We start from the raw sequence: 7,672 nt of genomic DNA, 5'->3' as shown, positions 1-7,672 counted from the left end.
TGACCAATTTCAAGTGTACAGGTAATCAGGATCGTACCACATCTGTAAGAGCCCTTAGGTTGCAGCAACCCTTTCCTGGCAGCCCAGCTTTTCCCCTGGCCATACACAGCAACGGTAGTTCATCTCCTTCCACTTTGTGCATGTGCAGCAGCACTTCCAACAAAGATCTCTGCCCTTCTCGCTCCCCATTATTATTTCGTGCAGTAAAATTTGTTCTACTTTAAAGAACTGTTGCTTAATTTTGGCTGTGGTCTGCAGACTCACCAGTCATCCCTCCTCTTGAGTGTACTTAGGAGGCGCACGTGCAGTATAATAACATTATGGGGGAACACCTGCCTAGCTGCACTACTTTGCCAGTTGTACCTGCCATCTTCCACAAAAAAATCCACACACACGGCTTATCCTCTAGCTTGTAGCTGACCCGGTTTGCTCCTTGTATGCAGCCTGTGGGCTGCAGTAAAACTACATCAGCGGCCCCGAGGCGACGTTTTGCCATGTGAGGCGAGGGAGAAGGGGATGAGAGGAGGCGGGATGGAGGCGAGGCGCCCTTCCGCGTCCCTCCTCCGCCCGCGCCTGCCCCTCGCTCGGGGTTACAACGCAGTACCCAAGGGCCGAGACGCGTTAGCGCCCCACCAGCCGTTGTTAGCCGCACACCGCCCTCCCGTCCCGCAATCAATCACCGCCGGGCCGGGGAGCTCCGCTCCGCGCACCTCCTGCCGCCGCCGCCGCCGGGCTGAGGGGGTCCGCGGCTGAGGGGGGTCCGCGCCTCCGAGGGGAGGAGGAGAGGAGAGGCAGAGGCAGAGGCAGAGGCAGAGGCCCGAGCTGGGCCGGAGCAGGCGCAGGTGGCGGTCGCTGGCCGCCGGGGTGCGGGGCAGCTGGAGCGGGCGGGCCAGCGCCCAGCCCCGCAGAGCCGGCCGGCACGTCCCGAGCTACCGCCCGGGGAAACGCTCGCTCTGCTCTCTTATCCAGGTACTGGGCGTAGCGGTTGCCTGCCTGACAAGCTTTCAGTTGTCATCTGACATCAAGTTAAACTATTTCAAAACAGAATGATTGCAATGCAAAGGATTTTACCTGCAGAGTTATGCATAAAGTAAATGCATAAAAATGCACAGAAGACAACTTTCCAGCTCTTCCTTGGGCTGTTGCCGTTAAACATTGCAGAAGCAACAAGCTTGCCCTAGTTTGTACGGGTCATACACAGTCACATTCGGAAATTTCTTAGTGCTGTCTGGCTTTCGTTAGTTTTTATATCACCTGATTTTAACTGAGCCAGCTCTCGTGCTAATAGCATAAAGTTAACAAATACAAAAAATACAAATTACTGTTACACTTTTCTATCTCCAAATTTATTAGTGTTGCATTTAAATTGCGATGTGTGCGTTAAAATAAGTTACTCTTGAGTGGTGTGTGTCCCAGAAGTATGGTATCCTTCTGAATTCTGCCAGTTTTCCTGCATGTTTCCTCCCTGTGCAAACATCAGTGAGCTCAGCTCCTGCAGAAGGCAGCAAGTGCTGTAGATACGCATACAAGCTGCTCTCACGCACCTAGACTAGCTGAGATCCTTCTGCCTTTTTCTCCCTGTCCTTAAGTATTTTTAACCTTTTTTCCTCAACCAGAGTTTCAAGAAACTTACAAGACCTTATTTCTGTAAGAGTCTGATACCACTCCTTCCAGGATGATTGTAGTTTTATGGCCATTTCAAAAATGATTCAAGGCAGAGTGACAGAACTGGAGAAGCAGTATGGGCACACGCTCTCCTTTTCAGTCAGAAACACTTGGTTTGGAAGCAGTAGTGCAGATCATGAAGCAGAGGAGTGAGGGTGAAGGAGAATAGGAAAAAAAACCCTACAGTGTTCTCCAGCCTCCCTTTGCAAGCCTTGCAATGAGTACCATGGAATGAGGCTTTCTGTAATGGTAATCTATAGCTGTGCTCTGAAAGATTTCAGAGTAAGTTTTGAAACAAGTGGCACAAGTCCTGTGGAGTAACATTTTATTCAGACACTGTTATTCACAGTTGAACTGCATGAGAGGCAACAGACAGCTGCAGAACAGCATCCTGAATATAACTACAAGTTGAGTTTTATCATCTTGACAAAGCTACGTCCTCACAGTGCGGTCCTTGCTCTGAGCGAGGTTAGCTCGTGCTCTCACAGGCTTTTGCTGCAGCCAGCCGCGACTGCCCTCAGCTGTGGCACAGAAGCAGCTCCACCGCAGCGGCCAGTTGTTGGAACCCAGCACCGAGAGCTTGCCCACAAGTCTGTTTGCTGTAGTAAGGCATGGGTTTTCTGCAGAAGCCACTGTTATTGTCCGCAACGTCTGCTACAGATTTTCAGAGTGGCGTTTGATGTTGTCAAAAAATAGTAGATATTTTAATAGATATCAAGTAGGTGGTTTTAAAAACATTATGCTTCATACCCTTTTCCATTCAGCTTTGTCACAACTCTGCACAGGCATCCAGCAAATGAACCGAAAAGTAAAAGACGAAATAGTGTTAATACTGATAAAATTACAGATTCACAGACACAATAGCACACACTGAGTTAAATTTTCAATTTCCAGTTTAGTTAGAAGGGGATCTTGTACAGGAAGGTGTTGACGTAGACCTGAATTTTAGGGAAAAACACATGTGACTTTAAGAACACATGCACAAATAGAGTAACACATGCAAAAGAGATCCTCAAGATTACAAAGAGCCCTGAAAAACTGAGGAAAGTAAAGAACTTGCTTGATCATTAATATTTCTGTATTTAGTTATTTGAATGTATTCAGTTTTCAGAAAACAAGTTATGACCCTTTTAAAATCCGTTTACCTGAGTCTTGCATTACAAAATAGTTTGCTATTAATTTATACTTTGGTAAAATAATTTAAATTTCTGGAAATAAAAATTTCTTCTTAGATTATCAGGAAATAGTCACCTTAAAACTATACTAAAAGACAGATTCTCTACATTTACACTGGTATGGCTGAACTATAAGTCTGACCTCATGTATTTCTATGCATGTAACGAACAATTAGAACCAAATTAAAATGAAATCATAGTTTTGTAGTACTCAGGCCTTTTATTAGTTCTTGACAGATTTTCATTTTACAATATATCAAAATGGATAGACATTCAAATTAACAAAATGAATATACAAATAGAATAATTTTGGGTTTGTTTTGCAGTGGGACTATGAGACTCAGCCTTAACACAACCTTGGGATGCACTGGTGTGGCAAATATTCCTAAGTGTTCCAGCAAAAGATTTGTTCCACATTGGCTGTATTTACCACCTATGGACATGTCAGCAAGCAGCATATGACTATTCACTTTTGCTGTGGGTGAATAGATGCAATAACCCTAAGCATTCTACATCACTCCTGTTCAAGCCCAGAATTTGTGACATGTACATTCCATCTTCGTGGCACTTCTTTGCTCAGATTAGGCACTTTGATGTTCAGTGTAGATTTGTAGAGCAGAAATTTTATTCGTGGTATAAATTTAAGTTCAAGACTTTTGTAAGATGGTATAAAGCTAGAAGAGATTGGCAAAATGAAAACCAGGTTTCTCAAAATGGCTGTTCCAGCTGACTGAATAAATTTTTAATTTGGAGAGAATTCCACTTTACACTCAGCAGGGAAGCTGGAAGTATCTATGTTAACTAGATAGGCAAGCCAATTTTTACTTTGCTTTTACTATGTTTCATCTACTTCTCCAGATTCCTTTCAGAATGGTTTGGTTTCTTCTGAGGCTCTTAGCTATTTTGGCTGCAAGGGAGGATGCACATGGGCTCTCTGGAAACATTTTGATAAATGTACCTCTGGATATGCCGTAGAGGTAAATAACTGCCTTTGCTGTTTATGTTCCCTAAGGGACATTTTCTTCATGAAAATGAACCGAGTCATTCCATGCAGACTTGCACGGAGATGTCAGGTATCGAGCTTACTGTGATAAAACCTCTGTATACTAGTTTCCATATATTGGTATCAATATGCGAATATATATTGAATATATTTCCATATATTGATATATGGATAATTTATATACATGGAATTGTTGTCCTGTCTCCCATCCCATAGTTCCATGGTGTCATGCTTTAATCCCAGCTGGCAGTTAAGCACCACGCAGCCACTCACTCACTCACTCCCCCACCTCCAGTGGGATAGTGAGGAGAATTGGAAAAAAGGTGAAACTCATGAATTGAGATAAAGACAGTTTAATAGGACAGAAAAGGACGATGATAGCGCTACTGCTGATAATAATGATAATAATAACAACAACAACAAAAGAATCTACAAACCAAGTGATACACAGCACAATTGCTCACCACCCGCAGACCACCAATGCCCAGCTAGTTCCTGAGCCATGGCGCCCTCCCTGGCCAACTCCTCCAGTTTATATGCTGAACATGACGTCATATGGTATGGAATATCCCTTTGGCCAGTTTGGGTCAGCTGTCCTGGCTGTGGCCCCTCCCAGCTTCTGGGGCACCTCCCGACTAGCAAAGCATGGGAAGCTGAAAAGTCCTTGACTTAGTGTAAACATGGCCTAGCAACAAACAAAAGATCAATGTGTTATCAACATTATTCTCATCCTAAATCCAAACCACAGCACTATACCAGCTACTATAAGAAAATTAACTCCATCCCAGCTGAAACCAGGACACATGGAAAGGATTTGGTTTAGGCTTAAACAACACATCATTTAGGATAGCCTCATGGGGTTAGATATATTTTGCAGTTGTTGCTTATTTGCTTTTTCTTTAAATTGTCTTTTCAGTTTGATATTCAGGAGAAGAGTCATAGTATTACCTTGTTCTGTGAGATGTGACCCTACCCAGTTTTCTCTCTGCTTTGTTTTTAGGATTTAGCTAATCTCTGTTTTCACCTACTTCATTTACAACATTATATTTTGTAAATAATATATATGATTTTTTTTAATAAAAAGATCCCAAATATTTCTGGAAAGGAAAAAAAGCTGAGACTAAGCAGTGTTTTCTACAAGTCTTTCTCGGGGCAATATTTATAATGTTATTTTAGCAATCAAGCCATCAACAGTATCAAATTTTATGTGGTTACTTCCTAGGAGAAGAATTTATCCTCAACAAATATCATGTGAGCACAAACCTACTCTTCTGCTCAGATTTTACATAAGCATTTAAAGTCAATGGCAATATATTTCATAAAGGCTATTTAAACATGGAAAAGGTCATCAGGGTTCATACTGATATGCTTCGTACTACTCAGATTTGCAGGCATGCGTGTTATTAGTTATTCACAGCACAATTTCTCGCAGAAGGGGGCAGGGAGGATAAATGCAGAAGCTGAATGCCAGTTCTGTTTTTTCTTTTACATTCAGGATGTCGAGGCAAGGTAGGGCAATCATCTTTTCCGTTCATCCACCTCATTATTCCATATTCAGAATGTTTGACAGCAGGCCAGGTGTACCATGACCCTGCTCCTGATGCTTTACAGCACCTCAGATCGATTGGTGAGCTTTCCACAATTGGGGGGTTTGTTCACAATGACAGACACTGACTAAAACAGATTTAAGCCTTCCACCTTGCCCTATGTTGATTGTGTTTGTAAAGAAAAAAAATTATTAAATTTTCGTTAGAGCCCATTTGGTTATACAAGATAAACATTACTTAAATGATCTGTAGCTCCCTCTTATGGTAAGGTTTGAGATGTTACACTGCTGTGTAAAATGCCTGTCCCCAAGAGAAGAGCTTCCCATACAACTTTTGAGGAGTCACTACTTTCATTAAAATGAGACAGTACTCTGGATTTAAATGACAACATACTTTTTTTTTTTTTTTTCATTTAATTCAGATACTCCAGCTCTATTCTGAAATGGTTTGCAGGAAACAGTTTACCTAAATATTCTGGTACTCGCTCGCTGATTCCTGGGGTAGGAAAGGTCTGTTGAACAGTGCGTTGCAGTCAGAATGCCCTGCCTCCATCTTCTAGGTTTAGTAGGACCCTAGTTAGAATTAACGGCCAAAGCATCTAAGTGAGTTGCAGCTATTGGGAACAGATATATACAGCTATGTTATTCATTGTATTGATAATTCAGTTCCTGAGTCAAGGGCCTATTTTAACACTACTTTGAAACATATGGGGAGTGTATCATCTCTGTTCGTATCTGAACTTGGTAATAACTGTCATCTTTCTAACTTTCCATCTTTTTAATGGGATGAACCAACATGCTGAAACTATTTTTGAGCTTTAGATCCAATCCTGATCTGAAGACTTTGGCCCTTTGCTATTTCTGGCAGTGCCGGGGCTTTTTTTGGATTGTTACCAATAGTACCCGCGTTACTGCTCTTTTAAGACTTTTCATAGCGTTAGCCTTAGAGCATTCTGTACCCGTTTATTAAATCTTACCTTAGTCATTTTTGATGCCCAGTATTGTTTCAGTTTTTTGCAGGTTATGAATGTGAGCCATCCCACAATCCTGATTTTTTTCTGAATATTAATACTGAAGACTCAACTGCTGCGGCATTGAAAAATGCACGTGACAGTTCTTCTGGTATGACAAGATGGCTCCTTTGTGACAAAAGAACATTTCACAGCTTGAGGATAAGCAACAACAACATGTAATTTGCAAAATGGTAATCTACTTCCAATAGAATTATAATAATAGTTTGTTAAAAATGTTGGAGGCTAGATTAGTTTTAATGCAAATTTAGAGGATACTTCTAAAAAATCTGTATAAGATTTATATAGACAGCTGTAAACAAACTGTTATAGCGGGCAGGTATCATAAATAAAAAGATGAACCCCCTTACAGAATTCTTTTTGAAGATTTCTCCTCTTCTTTATGTTTGCAAGTGTTTAAAAGCCTTCCAGCATGTCAGCTTCTGCTATCTTTCTCATGAAAAAAGAAAAAGATTGCATTAGAGATTTGAAATTTTTGTCATTTTGTATTTGTATTCTCTTCAAAACCCCAACATTTTTATTAAAAATTTTGAAAAAATTCTTCACCTCACCGTATTCCACTGAAATACTGCACAATATTTCAATATATTAAAACATAATGACTAATTCAAGAATTGGGTCAGTCATTGTTAAAATAATTAAACTGAAACAGTTATTCAAGCTTAAATTTCACAGCTTACATCCATGAGCACTTGTGGATACAATTAAGGCTTGACTGCTTGGCTCAGAGCTGCTAAGACTGTAACATAATACTGTATTTTAACCTCCTGAAGAACTCAGGGGAACTTCTTCACATCCTGAACACAAGTCCTTTGTTAGATTTTTGAAAGCTGAATCACAGTGCTCATCCTATCAGTTATGTCCAGCATCATTAGAGATGATGCTCAAGACAAATACAGTTGTGTTAAATAAAACCACTTCATTTCTTACCTGTGCAGCTTCCTTGATAGTTGCAATAATCACAGACCACTGAGGCATACAAAGAAGTTAATGTGGCTTAATGAATTCCTTATCCCTGCCTCATTTAAGCCTCTGTCTCATGGAATTGCCCCAGTATGAATTTCTCCTTTGATTCCTTCCTGTGTGCAGAAGGCTACAGCAATGTGAATGAAGAGAGATAACAGAGCTTTCAGGAGTACAGTCTTCCACCGTGACTGTTTCCTTAAGAATGGAATTAGTTAGAATTTGTGTTTCGATGCTGAAACACGTTCCTCCAAGAACGCACCATCATTCTTGGTGGTAAAATTCTGAT

The sequence above is a fragment of the Grus americana genome, chromosome 4, assembly GCF_028858705.1.
Source record: "Grus americana isolate bGruAme1 chromosome 4, bGruAme1.mat, whole genome shotgun sequence".
Lineage (NCBI taxonomy): Eukaryota > Metazoa > Chordata > Aves > Gruiformes > Gruidae > Grus > Grus americana.
The sequence above is the reverse complement of the archived record's forward strand: the minus strand, read 5'-3'. Positions refer to the sequence as shown.